The sequence below is a fragment of the Phasianus colchicus genome, chromosome 5, assembly GCF_987193195.1.
Source record: "Phasianus colchicus chromosome 5, bPhaCol1.hap1.1, whole genome shotgun sequence".
In the NCBI taxonomy this organism is placed as follows: Eukaryota; Metazoa; Chordata; class Aves; order Galliformes; family Phasianidae; genus Phasianus; species Phasianus colchicus.
Window position 1 is genome coordinate 12,313,916 of NC_143440.1, and position 15,311 is coordinate 12,329,226.

General features: G+C 35.5%; 1 protein-coding gene across 23 annotated transcripts in view; it reads right to left on the bottom strand.

The window, feature by feature from the left end:
• The window catches only part of SOX6 (SRY-box transcription factor 6), a 411,364-nt gene that overhangs the window by 148,397 nt on the left and 247,656 nt on the right, over positions 1-15,311 (bottom strand). The gene's annotated exons all lie outside the window — the stretch shown is intronic.

Consider the following 15,311-nt stretch of genomic DNA (forward strand, 5'->3'; position numbering starts at 1 on the left):
AAGTGGAGGACATAACAAAAACAGAAGCAAAAAGATAGAGAGTATTAATTTTTTTTTTTTTTCTGGCAGGAGAAATTAATGATGCAACATGTACAAATCCCTATCTCTTTTCCATCTAAATCTGCCCAGTGTGATAAATACCTTCACAGTTTATTAGATATAATTTTCCTTCACTTTATATATTTTGTTAAGTTGTTTTTTTTTTTTTCCTAACTATGCAAGAATGCAAAAGAAAATTTTAAAGGCTGCTGTTCCATCGAAGAAGCAGTTTAATAGTTTATTGATCATTTCTCTGAAATGCCCATATATCTGGCAGGTCATTTGGGTAAATGTAAGCTTTAGTTATGGAATATGTATTTAAAATGAGCTCTACTTGTCCCTAAGAGAAATGGCTAACCTGAGAAAATGGCTTAAAAATTTTCATTTAACTTTCAAAGTTTACTCTATAGAGAGTGCTTAATTAATATGAAACTACGGTACATTTATTCTTTGCGCTAATGATGCTTAATGGTCTGTTTATGGGTAAATTGCATGGGTCTCCTAAGTAAAGAGTACAGGGTCCTTTTGCAAATCAATGCAAAAATATCCCATCTTACATATGAACATGTTACTCTGTCACAAACAGCAATGTCAGCTCCCATACTTGAGCAGTACACTGCATTACCCCGTGCGAGCTTCTCAGACTCCCAGCACTATAAGAAGCTGAGGCAGCAGTTTGGGAATATGGGAAGAGCATATGAAGGAGGTTCACTGTTGGAAAGGACATAAATGAACCAATTGTAAGTTGTACAGGAGAACTGAAAGTTAGAGAAGAAGCTAAGCAAATTGAGAAGCAGTCAAGTCTGTTATCTGCCACAATGATAGGAGGAGCAGCATAACAGAGAGGGTATTAGCATCCTTCCTTTCCTCCATTCACAATTGTGATAAGGAATTCACAGGGCTTTCTGAAGAGGAAGAAAATGTGTGAGGAACAGGACCTGGGAGGAAATGGAGAAACTGTCACCAAAATTATGACTCCACCTTCTTCCCAGGAGTAAGATGGGTATCTTCTAGGGAAGAGAAGAAAGAGGTTGACAGGTTTCATAAGGAGAGGGAAAACAAAACAGACTCTTGCTAAGCAGGTCACAAACCCAAGATGCTCTACCATTTACATCGTGCTGTGACAGGACCAGTAATGCTCTTATACAGGCTTTCATTTGCACAAGTGTCACACAAAAAGCCTCTGTCTACACTTGCCTTCTATCAAAAGATGGCTTAACTCATTCACTGTAAACAATCAAAGTCACAGACACAAAAAGTACCTGTTTTTCTGTACAGTTGTTAATTGCATTTTACTACATAAGGTACTGAAAATATTCAGTGTCTCAGACACTATTAACTATCCTAGTTTTAAGTCTGCAACATATTGATGTTTCAGCATTCCATAATGCTAAATCTTATCTCAATATGCACGTGACAAAGGCTTCTGACAGGGAAACACAAATAACTTCTCATGTTGCAGTAAAAGTTTTAGAAATGGTGAGCACTTTTTTTTACTCCCTAGAAATACAATGGCTACATGAAGTTAAAGCTGCAGGACATTCAAATATTGAAGCTTACTGCAAATCCTTAGGATGATATGCACAACTGAAACAAGAAAAGATTATTTCTGCAAGAAGCTGTTTGAAAGCAAACTTTTAGAGATTTTAACAGTAAGTCTAGGCAGGTATCTGCATAGAAGATATTGCCTTGCCAGGATCCATTAGCTCGTACTGAGCTCCACACTGTTGACATCATTTTCATTGTCTAAGACTTCTGAACTGACTAACATTAACGCTCTTAAACTCTAACTTGATTTAGTCTTGAATATTTTGCACCACGAATGAAAGGTTAGTTAGGTGCTTCGGAATATGTTATAGTACACTGACACTTTTACAGATAAAGGACTATTCTGCCAAAAAAACCCTACTTGTCCATTATGGCAGGAAGAGATCAATCAGTCCACCTATTTTAGAAAGCCAATAGGAAGTAACCTGCTGCCTCAAATGATACTTATTGCCATTCACTGCCACCCGGGAAACCACAGCTCGAGACGTTCACATCTGTCAAGCAGCTCTGGCACTGTAATGCAGACCTCTGATCTTACAGTCATAAAATATTTTACACACCCAAAGCAGATATGCATCTCCTGCTCTGTTTCTATCATATCCTGTATACTTCGTATACTCTCTGCTTGCTTCATAACATCAGCAGAAAGGTACCACAAAGAGTGCCTGTTAAGGCTATGATATTTTATTGTTTTGTTATGGTTAGTCAGAAATGTTTGATATAGTTGCAGCACAATTATAAGGTCATTTCAATTTTTTTTCTTTTTTTTTTTTTTAATTTTATACAATAGAGAGCAGAAATAACTGTTCCTATTCAGAAACTCGTAGTAATTGTTTTTCTTTCTTTTTTTTCCCCCCTCAGAGAAACACATCTAAAATGAATAATCCCCTTTAAAACACTCTACTCTTTAATTTGCACTATGCTATGTAATCCAACAACAGGATAGGACTGATGACCGCAGAAAGTACACTGTGCTTCTGGAAAATAAGGAGACCTCCACGAAGCTGCACGACACCTAACCGAACACGGCTCAAGACAGGAAAAAGCACAAGATGCAGAATGTTGTTGTATGACGAGTGTGGGGGGAGGTATAATTTAATTTTAGAGTGGAAAATCCCAACCATTATTTTACAGTTTAAATACCAATAAAAACAACTTGCTCAGAATGCAGACCAGATTGAGCTGATCTGGCTGGGCCAAGAGAGGTCATCAGTAGCTGTGTGCCATCATCATCTGTTTTGCATCCACTTACTGCAGTAAGCAATGAGATTCCTAAACTCATTACCAGTAAATAAACTTCTTCTGCTGACTAAAAAATACCTATAAATAAAATAAAGTATAGCTCTCTGTAAAATGTATTTGCCATAAAAACAGATAAAACAAAAAGCTTAGTAAAAAATATACAGTAAATATGCCAGCATCCACAAAATATTATATATCACAGCTCTCTTTCTCTTTTCTAATCCTATTCTCCTGCTCCAAAGACAGCAGTGCATTTTTTTTTCCATGGGGTCTTCCTTATCCCCAAAACACATCTGTCTTGAGTTTCTCTCAGATTTGTCAGGTGGATCAGTGCTCCCCAGGGCCTGCTCCATCTGAAGTATTTTAATTTGACTAAACACCTGATTTATTTTATCTCTCCGATGAGAAAGGCAGTTTGTCTTAATAGAGCCTGTCAGCCTACAGTCCCATTCACAGCAATTTACAGGCAGCCAGGGATGCTGGAAAAGAAGAGTGCTGTGATTCTGTATTTTATCCTCCTCCAGAAAGCACCTAAAAGCAGCTATTCACTGCTACTGCATGTGGCATTTTAGAACTGAATTAGCTTTTTATTCAAGTAACTACACTAGTTGTGAATAGCTTATCTGTAAAATTGCTACATTCACTACTGATTTTATTAACCTTTGGCTCTATCGCAAAATGGTCTTCAGTTAGGAAAGACCTTTAAATTTGACACATTTTTCTTAGGGGCCTTTATTTCAGTGACTTCAGATAAACTGAATTTGATCCATTGACTCCCCTCACCAGCACTATTTAAAAATTTGTGTTGTTGAGAAGTCAATAGTGTTCAAAGACCTTTTGTAAAACTGCAAATATAACAATTACTTTCACCACAAGTTCTGAGAAAAAAAATGGTCTTTTATTTATGATAGTTCTTTGGATATATATTCTTGACTTCTTGCTTATTGTTACGAGCTCCAAAAATAATGCAATCTTAATTTTTTCAGTAGGTTATTATTGTTTTTGTGTAGACTGGAGCACAAATTGAGATAAAATGGTCAGACTGAACAGGACTAAGGCATCAAAGAGAACTTTTGAGAAATTCTGGTCATAGGTCAATCTAACCAGGACTGAAAAAATAAAAAGTAGCTATAAATCTACTGAAAAAGAAAGAAGAGTTCAACTTGTGATCTAAAATTACATTTAGAAAGAATTCTGTCTGTGGCAAAGACCTGCCTTGTAAAATTGATCACAGCACCACATTATTTCTGGTAGGCAAAGGAATAAGAAGATCACACGTCTTACAATAAAATGCATTTAATAAAAATCAGAAGCACCATTTTGCATTTTAACTACCTAGATTCTTTTAAAGTGTGTCAAAGAATATTTAAATCTAGTATGCTGTAACTACAGAGGGAGAATATAACTGTAGTTCCTAAATTAATCCCTGATTTACCACCTTACCGCATTCCTATTACCTACTACTGCATATTTAGACTATATTGAGATACACTGACGTATCTGCATGTTAACAAACACAGGAGGCTTTTCAGAGTTGGATTTGGAACTGTCCTTGCGGCAAGTTGTCACGAGATATAAGCAGAGCAAAGGAAAAAAAAAAAAAAAGCAGGAATAACAGAAAATAGACTTCTAAACTAATCTCTTTGACACCGAGCAAAAGAAAACAACATATAACTACGTATTCTATCCTGAGAATAAAGGACAAAGTAATGTAGTCATAACTAAGCCAAAAATTTATAGGCTTGATCCGAAGCTTGCTGAAGTCAGATTTTTAGCTGTGACACTAAATTACTGCGGGTTCCTGAATGTGCTTCCTTAGTTCTCCAACATGTTCCCAAATAAAAGACTACCAGTCAGAGGTGCGCATGTCGGGCTGGCTGATGTTTCTGAAGCACTTTGGGATCTTTGCACAGGATCTCTGCACAGCTGCAAAGTATTATCATTTCTCTCAAATTCCATGATGAGTATAAAGCATTAAAAATATCATCCTTGTTTATGTACTGCATCTAAACTAACTTTCATCCTGTATACCTACAGGAAATACAAATTAATGAATCACAAATGATTATTTTTGTTATGTTTTCAGAATGAACACACAGTGTGATTTATACGAAACCAAAAGACAGCAAACCAAGAAAGAACTATGGTCTGTGCCAGAAACTAAGAAAGGCTTTAAATCACGTAACTGCAGATCCAAAATACTAGCAACCAGAGTAATTCAACCAACAATCAAAAATGATTTTGAATCAAGAAATTTCAGCATTAAAAAAAAGAAGCCCCTATGAATCAATTACTCTGATTTTTCTTTTTGTTTTGTTTTGTTTGTTTTTTTTTGTTTGTTTGTTCTTTTTTTGTTTTTTTTTTTTAAATGGACATTGTTTGAGAAGAAAGCGAAGCCACAATGCTAGACTTAAAAGAAAGTGTATTTGATCTTAGCTGCCCAGAGATAACCTGGTTAAAGCATTCTGTCTAACACGGCAGTCTGCAGCACACATCAGATAGGCTGTGATGTTGTTACTTCACAGGCTCTGTCCAGCATTTAGCATTTACCCTTTTTTGATTGGGTCACTTTTTAAATGCCACAAAATAGGGCAGCAAAAGTCAACAAAAATAAACAGGGAAAACAGAAGAAAGTAACAATGTAATGGAAGGGCTTTGGAGATAAAAGTCACTTTGTGAGGGCTGCCTCACTAAGGAACCCCCTTCCATTGCAATAGCATCTAATTTGAGTTCTAACTCCAACAGCAGTTTAAAAAGCTTTCCACTCTAAATGGCCCCAAGTGCATCATAAAGATAAAGCATTTCAGTGGGAAACAGCCACAAAGACCTCTATTATCTTATCAGTCTTTGGTTACAACAGCTGAACCAATATGACTAATTTCTGAATGACTTTTTTTCCCCCTTCTTTTTATAACACGAGAATACTGGAATTTCTTTATTTCATTATCAGTTAGCAATTGTTGATGTTCCCATATGCTACTGTCCAGTCCTCAGTCAATAAAAAGTTCTATAAATGCTTCCATTGTGCTTTGTAGCATCCCAGCGCAGAAGGCAGTGCAGCAAACATGTCCAGCATGCAAATCACACTGGATAGCTTCTCTTGCAGAGGTGTGAGATTCCCCCCACCCATATGTTGCAAAATGCTTCTGTGACTTAAACTTTTAGCAAGAAAAAATTAACACCTTATGCCCACACACAATAATGCAAATTAACATTAGGAACCGCTGAAGATGTTCTATAGAGTAAAATCTGTTTGTCATTCAGAGAAATAAAAAATGTCTTCAGTTAGCACAAAGCATCTTATTGTTATGACAAGGATGAAAATGCTTAACTTTTGATTCTGTAGTTTTCATCCTAGTTTCGAATATATGAAAGTTCATATGTTTAAGCCATTTCCTAGAAGTGGTCTGAAACTATTGGAAACTAAGTATGATTTGCAGAACAGGAGAGTTTAAATACAACTACAATCTAGCACAGGCCAGACTCTTTCCTAGGCAAGCTATAAATTGCAGGGAGCAAAGTGGAGGTGAATTGCCTCAGCCAGGTAGGGACAGGCCTTCATTTCCCATGTGACAGTGCCCACTTGGAAGTGCAGGAGGGGTCCGGGGCAGTGACAGCAGAGCTGCTCGATGTCAATCACAAAGGCCAGCTGCAGCGCTGTGCACACCGAGCTGCAGGCCTGTCTGCAGCCATCAGTGGGGTTCTGCACCTCCTGCCGCTAAGTCTGGCTTGCACTGAGGCTCTCATCCACCCCACCAGTCATCTGCCCAGCCAGGGGACCCCGCAAATGTGCAGAAAAGCAACACTCATCCACATCTCTCCCTGACCCTGAGATGGGATACAGGCAAGAGGCTAACTTGAGTCCCTGGGTACTCAAGTGCCCTTTATCATTGCGCTTCCAAGCATTCATGCTCTACTGTACCTAATTCAACCATGTGAAGAGTCTCCCTCACTTGTTTTTCCATTCTCAAAAGAATCTGAAGGGTTTATCCCTTCTTCACACTTTACAAATCACATTACTGTTTATTCTTCTTTAAGAACAAATAACTCACAGGAATGTACACAGTAATCCAGCTGAATATTTCCCCTAAAGAATTGCTATTGCCCGATGGCAACTGAGGCAGGCTTATCTGCTTCAGCATTTCTAAGCAAATGCTCGTACCTTAGCTTTAGTAGGGTCTTCTCCTGGGACAATGTTGCTTTCTAAGCCTTTAACTTTTTTTTTTTTTTTTTTTTTTTAATATATATATATTTCAACTGTTTTCTGGACTTCTTTCTTTTTTCTATTATCATCTTATAGCAACTCTTAAGTGTTTCCAGAGAAATACCTCATACTCAGGTTCTCTTGCTGGACTCTTTTTCGCAGTAGGTCCAATCAAACTAAAGTAGGACATTCAAGAAAAAACACTGCAGTGACCAGATCAACATAAACTAGTCACAAGTAATAACCAAACAGCTCCAAAATTGACAAAGTAACTTCTGCTTAGGAATAGGACCGGATCGAGTAGTTTCTGGTTAGTCCATGGAGCAGCACAATGGTACCTTGTGCTGTTTTTAGCAGTGTGCTAAATACACAGTTGAGTCCTAAAATTTAATCCACTTCAGGAATGTACAAAAGAATGTGATGTTAGCCAGAGCTTCAGCCTCCCCCTCCTCCAAAACAGCTCCCACGGAAGAAGGAGAATTCCAATAAATCGATTGCACTTCTCACTCTTTCTTTCATACATATGAAAAGAACTGTATCTGATTGGAGGACTTTAACTATATTTAGAGATATTGTTATTATTCCATATACACAATTCTATTTTAAAATCGTTTTATCAAATAAAAAAAAAAAAAAAAAAAAAAAAAAAACTTTTTCCAATTTCCTGGGGTGATTTTCAAATTCCATAACTTGTCACCTCATGTTCTAAATAATATCAGAAGTACATATTAACTGTTAATTCATGCATGTGCACGATGACAATTTTTTGAATCAATTATTCCTAGCGTTTTTCAGCAGCAAGTAGAGATTCGGTTATGAGAATGTTTTAGTGCTTTGAATGGTTTTAGAAATGCTTCATATATACTCAAAAAGATCTGTTAAGACTATATGGAGGGAAAAATGTGATAATACTGGATATAAACAGGGAAATACATATTAGCATTCCAACTAAAAACTCGCAGCCAACCTGTTCTTGCTGAAATAGAATATAACGGTACAGCAGAGGCCACAGGCTGTGAGTAATCTGTACAGCGATACAAACATTAAAAGATGATGTAAAGGGAAAAGAAAAATGAGTAGTTTTATTTTGTTAACCGAGGAGATTGTAGCCCAGGGCACAGCACACCAAAATAAAATGAACATACTGGTGTTATAGAGCAAAATTTGTATTATTATTATTATTGACTCTAACTCTCAATTCCAATGCTTTTTAAAAGAAAAAGATTACAAGAGAGAAAGAAAAACGGTACATTTGTTTAAGATACTCAAGTAGAATGTGAGACTTGAAAAATTTCCTGACCATCACTTTCAGTTTTTCCCATTTAATTACCATTGACAGAACTTCCTTAGATTGAGAAGGGAGTTTATTCTGAGGATACGAACAGTAAGGATTTCAGATTGTGTTTGTGGGCCATATAGCAGAAAGAAGTGGATATTAAGAAAAGATATATAAAAACCAATAGATAAAAGAGATATTCGAAGTGAAAAAAAAAAAAAAAAAGATAAACAGAAAACTTAATTCAGTTATGTAATTGTATAACATTTCCTCTTCTCTAGAAAAACTACATTTTATCAGCAAGCACAGTGGCAGTATGCTACACCCTATATTAGACAAGCTATCAAATGCAGGCAGTAGAGTGAAATGAATTCCCCCAGCCAGCTGGGACAATGACTTTAAACTAAAAGGGTGGAGTATGTGTAGATTGAACATAAGAAGGAAATTCTTTACTCAGAGAGTGGTGTAGCACTGGAACAGGATGCCCAGAAATCTATGGATGCCCCATCTCTAAAAGTGTTCAAAGCCAGGGCAACCTGGTCCAGTAGAAGGTGCCCCTGCCCATGGTGGAGGGTTGGAACACGTTTGTCTTTAAGGTTCCTTTCCATCCAAGCCGTTCTATGATTCTATGCCAGAAATGGTGTTAATAAACATGGCAGAAAGACTGAAACATAATTCACTATAGGAATCATCTTCTAGGATCAGAATTTTCTCTGTGCAAAAATCCCCAAATGGGTCACATTTATCAGTGTTTTTTTTTTTTCCCCTTTGTTATTTTTAATTCTTTTTTTTTATTTTAGTTAAGTTACTATCTTAAGTGAAAATGGCACAAGATTAGTTCACTGCTTGCTTTCAGAGAATACATATGAAGCACAAAAAGCAATAGCAGACCAATCTTATATTTTACTCAAGATGATATGACAGTCATAGAAAAGGTCTGAAACTTAAATCCTGCAACTTTCTCTTTGTAAGGTCTGTACAACTAACACCAAGCCTATAATCCTATAGTCCTATAACCCTCTAAGGCATCACAGATCAAAACAGGGGCAGTATCATAGGGAAATGGAAAAGCGGATATCCAATTTTTTATCTTCTGGAGACTAGAATATCAAAAAATCAAGTCTCTTAAAAACAATGATGTTCACAGTGCTGATAACTTATTCATTGCAATGGACCTAACAACTCAGTGGGACTAATTCTCTTCAAGTTGCATAAATATACATATAACTCCAGAAACTTCAGTAGAAATGCCTTATATTTTCAACAGTACAAAAACTGATCACCATATTCCCATAAATACAGTGCATTCATATGAACCACACATAGCAGGTAAACTCATTTGCTCATGTTCCCTATCATTTTATTTGTGAACCCAGTTCAAAATACAGCAAGCCTTTCATCAGCTTTGGCTGAATTTTGGAATTGTCAAAAGATGAATAGCAGATATATCAAATAAAAAATGCAAAATATCTCATCATTGAACATTATGGAAAAATATTATTTTTAACATTCTATTTCTTAGTTTCTATACAGCTTACTACATTATGTATGGTTAGTAAGGAATTATCTAAATATATGTCTTTTCTAAGCATCTTTGTGTCTGAAAATGCTTTGTGCTGACAGCATCATGTGAGGATGACATACAAAACTGTGCATAATATTAGAAATTTTAAATATACTTTCTTTCAAAATTCTTAATTCCCTCTATGAGTAGCTTATAGACGAATGTGAAACTACAGAAACTGAGAATGAGATGCTTATACAGTGAAATACTGCTCTGCTTTTACGTCCTCTTCAGAGGAATTCTAACACAATGGCATTTTATCTTTAACATCATTTTCCTTTCTGGATTATGCTTTCTAACTTTTTTCTTTTTTTTTTTTTCTCCTGCTCTTCTAACACACAAAGTTTACTGAACAGAGTTCTACTGTACTGTTTAAGTTCTAGTTGAATATTGCAGCTTGTGTCTTGAGGAGTGATGGGTGGTCTGACATGTGAATGCTAAGCTGTTTCTAACATTCATATAAAAATTGCTGTAAAAGGTAAAAGAAATATTTTTTTTGTACCTTTCTATTTAAGATGAGAAGATGTGACAGTTTGCTTATATATAATCAAAGATAGAGTCTCCTTTGGAATTACAATGTTTAGAGTCACAACTGATGACAGTCTGGAATAAGTAGGATCTTATCAACCAACATGCAAAGATTAAGAGTCTGCTGAAGAAAAAAATGTAAATGGGGAATTCAGGACTGATTTTGAAATTGCTCCATTTCATTGATTGTTCTTTCATAACAGAGCACAGCTGGATAAAAATCATTTTGTTTCCATATTCAATTTTAACTTTAACAAGTGATTTCTCGGTACCATGGTACTCTTCAAAATGAGTCTTATTTTTTTATTATGTACACGATACAATTCCAAATCACCTATACATTTTTGTTTGTTTGTTTGTTTGTTTTTAAATAGTATTCCTTCCTGTTGCTATGAAAGTGCAAAAAAAAAAAAAAAAAGCACTTGTTCGGAAGGAAGAGCTCTCCAATTAAAACTTGTATCTTCAATCACAAGGATGAACAAAATATCTGTTCTATTAATCTTATTCTGGAAAGAGAATTGTATATGTACACTCATAAAAATGACTGGAAGGAAGCTGAGTTTAGAGGAAGTTAGTTTAATATCTCATCTGATGAGCAGAGCTCGTATGAATTAGATGACATTAATTTTCCTGTATAACAGGACTTACAGTTACATGTGATTTCCTTAGCTGCTATTTGTCTTTCATAGAAAAAGTTCACGATGTAAACGAAGCTTTTGCTTGTTTTTTTTTCAGTTTTGTCACATTGTCTCAACTGCAGATTAATAATGAAGATGAAAAAGAATCATATGTTTTAATTAAGTTTCCAATTTAATCAGCAAGCTATTCAAAAAAGTTCTGAATAGCATTTTTTTCTGATTTTTGTCACAGTATTTGTAGAAATAACGTGATTCTTCTCTTATAATGGTGAGGAACATTTTGAACTGTAATGTCTGGGAATATATACACGGAGTGATGGTAAGAAGTGAAAGCTGAAGTCCATTCAGCTTTTAGATGTACACCTGCAACTGAACGTGGGCAAATGAGGTGAAGAAAACCATCTAACTAGTGTATGTTCTCCTAGTTTTATGGAGGTTGATGTGGTACCTTCTATGGATCTTGAGCAACTCTGTCACAGGAAGGTCCAGAGAACAAACACAGTAATTAATTCTTTTATCTGTGGGTACAAGAAGGAGCAAGATCCATTTCACAAAAGTTACTCCACTTACTTTGCAAAAAGGCCGATAGATTCACTTGCTTTGCAGTGAGATCCTAATACTCTAGTAATCCTGCTTCTTTTCCTATATAGAAAATTATTACCCAAACACATTTCTTCTATTGCATCCAGAATGCATAATATACACAGGAGATATGTGCCCCTGTGAAATGTATTTTGACTTATGCTGTTGCAGTTACTTTTTATATATCTTGTTAAATAAGTTACTTCCATGAGTTTTATAGTTAGTAGTTAGTAGTTACACCACTCAAAAATGTCTAAATATAAATATGAGGAGTATTAGTACTGCAAGATTTATATACTTTAAATATAAATTTTAATTTTGATCTTAATTACATGTTCATCTTTCATGTCTTACAAATACAAACAAGTATATCAATGAAAAACTTATATTTGCCTCTGAAGATTTTTATTGCCTCTGGTGATAAGTAATGAAGAAGCAAAGTTTATTGCAAAACAAGGACATTAGCATACCCTGTCGATCATGGAAGCTGTAAAGAAGAAACTTCCTGCTTCATCTGAGAAGAGACAATTTAGTCAAAAGCCTTTGATATGTATGGCAAAGCAACAACTTTTTATACATTAAGAATATGCCCACAGAAGTCAGTTGAAGGATTTACATTGATTTCAGCGAGCTTTGAAACAAGTCCACTGATATGTTCATTAATAACAGTGTTAGGTGGTCAAAACTGGAATCTTCAGGCTTGTAAAACTGAATATTATTTTAAATTTATTTGGTAACTAAGTAGTTTTACATTGAAAGTGCTACTTATCTGCTACATACAATCTACTAATCTGTAAAACCCACTTAGCAGAGCATATTAATGCTACAAATATGGATTATCTCATCTTTTGTAATAACCACAGTCACAGAGTATGAAAAGGGAAAAAAAAGTAAGCAATGCTTGTTGGTCCCACATGATTTAATTAAAAAATAAATAAGCAAGCAAACAAATAAAATGAACCCATTTTGGAACAAATTAGATTTCTATGAAAAACTAGTTGTGCTTCTTTGAAATACACTGCAAAATTATCAATCCAACTTTCTAACTGCAGAAAAACTCCTAAATCACATTTACCAGAGGTGACCTAAATTTACAGATTGAAGTTCTACCTACATTCTAATAGTATACTGGAATAATTATACACTAACCACAAGCATGTTTAGCCAGATGTTTCTTACAAGCAACTAAAAGCACACTGGAATATTTTCTTAATTCAATTTATTTGTATACCTAGCTGATCACAAACAAAAACATTTAACACAACCCTTCCCTATGGAATGACTGGTAATGAAACTCTTCACAGTCTCAGAACCAGAAAGTGGTATCATTTCATTTCATTCTGCATATCATAGAATCCTAGAATCCTGAAGGTTGGAAAAGGCCTCCAAGACCATCCAGTCCAAACATCCACCTACCACCAATACCTCCCCCTAAACCATGACCCTCAGTACAACATCTAAACACTTCCTGAACACCTTTGGGGACAGTGACTCAACAGAAATACAGATAATCCAACGCTCTGGGAGAATCACTCTGAACAAAAACATAAATATTGCCTGTTCCAAAGCCTTAGTGTGATTTACTATTCAAAGGCCTGAACTTTATGCACAACTTTAGGCAAAACCTAAAAATAATCCAGAAAAAAAACCTTGATGTTGGAAAGAAAAAAAAAGCTGCATGTAGGAAACACATCAAGAGGTTTCTCAAATCCATTACAATGTCATTTGAATTGATAGCCTTATTAATAATCCTGGGATATATTTAAGAAATCAGGATGCCCTAACTATTGCTCTCACCTTACAATAAAAATTTGTCCAAGTTGCATTTTCATTATTTTATTTCTACAGTGACCACAATTACATTTTCTTTTTTTTTTTTTTCCTAACAAGGAAAAACAAAAGTAGAAGCAAGGCAACATTTCTACTGAGATTTCTCTGAAGTGGCCCAAAAGTTAACAGTTAACCATGTTCCTTTTAAGTGTCCTATTTAAAAAAAAAAAAAAAAAAAAAAAAAAAGAGCTATGTTCCACCTATTGCAACTCACAATGTAATGTCTGTGACACACTTAGCAGTTACATCAGTGACCTTGATGCTAAGATACTGTCAGCTACGGTGAAGGCTAATTACAACTGCACTTAAGCAATTCCTTTAGTGGCCTTTTACTTTCTATGAATTTTAAATATGCATCAAGACTTAAATCTGACTGTATCTGAAAAGTTCTCATGTATTTTTTCCAAGGTGTTCCCTGGACCTTGGGTTTCTCTGGGACAAGCAGTTTAAATGGATTTCATTCTCTTACTATTGCAGACAGATCTCCAGCTGTTTTCAAGCATACTTTAAGCATCTAAGAATCGCCAAATTGGATGATATCTAACACTATTTTAAAAATGAGATAAATGTGCCTAAATCATATAACATCACCAGAAAGGTTTTCTGTGTATTTTCATTTGAGGGAGGTCTTCATCTTCTAGACACTAAAGCCATGGCTGAAAGACCAGAATTATCTAGATATCACTTCCTAGAGCCTGTTGGCACACTGGTAACTTCAAAGCATCAAAGACTGCATTCATTTTCAAATTTTAAATTTCTTCCTTGGATCTGTTCCATTACTGGCTTGAAATACAATAGAAAATATGATGTTTTTCTGCTCTTGTACACATGAAATGTTCTGTGTTTTCAGTTATACCTTGTACTCAACATACAAGACAGAAGTCCATCTGAGAAGCTCAGCTTGCATAAGATGAATATGACAAGTAAAAGCAAAACAGAAAATGCACTTATAAAGCAACAGCCACATGCACTTATTCACAGTTACCTCCCAGATTAAAAAAATATATATTTTTAATAAATAAAGTACTCGGTGTTGTTTTAGGTGTTAATTCAGCTTATACACTTTAAGAACAGTGACATTCTCAATTGCTTATTCAACAACATGACTTCTAAGCACCTGCTACAACACAGTTACTGCTGTCCAAAAGAAGCACTACTAGGAAAGCTTGTAAAAGCATGCATTACAAAATCATTACTTTGTTTATCAGCTAACCTTCCAGTTCTCAGCACATCATTTTACTGTTTAGTGTTTGTGACTGACAGATAGAAAACAAGTATAAGATATCCTAAATTCAACAGAAAAGAAACTCTAAGAGCTAATAATGTGTGTTACGCACATACCCATGTATACATGCACACTCCTCCCATGGGCTGTTAAGGACCATCACAGTAACTGAGTTTATAAATTTTACAATTTCAGACAGTAGCAGCAGTCTCAGCCCTGGCTCTGGTGATTCCAGCTGGTGTACAGGATCTGACTTTGATCAGAGAAGAGCAGCACTCTCCTTTCACAGATCATGCTGCAAGAGTTGGAGTGGGCCTATGGCAAGGGATACTTTTTCTCCTTTGGGAAGACTGTCTCATCAAAATAAGTTTAACAGTCTTCAGTTTGATTACATACATCTTCAGTTTTCCATCACTTCCAAACTTGAACTTGACATTAATTTCTATATGTTTAAAGTACTGAAGTGTTTAAAGTTTTTTACATAGGCATAACTGTCATAATGTATATTTCCCATAGCAGATTTAGCAGACATGTAATTAGCATCCATATTTTCTTCTCCAGTGATTCCCCGATTATCACCATACAATTTTGTAGAGCAAGTGGGCACCCCCATCTGTAGCTGAAGTCCAAGAGAT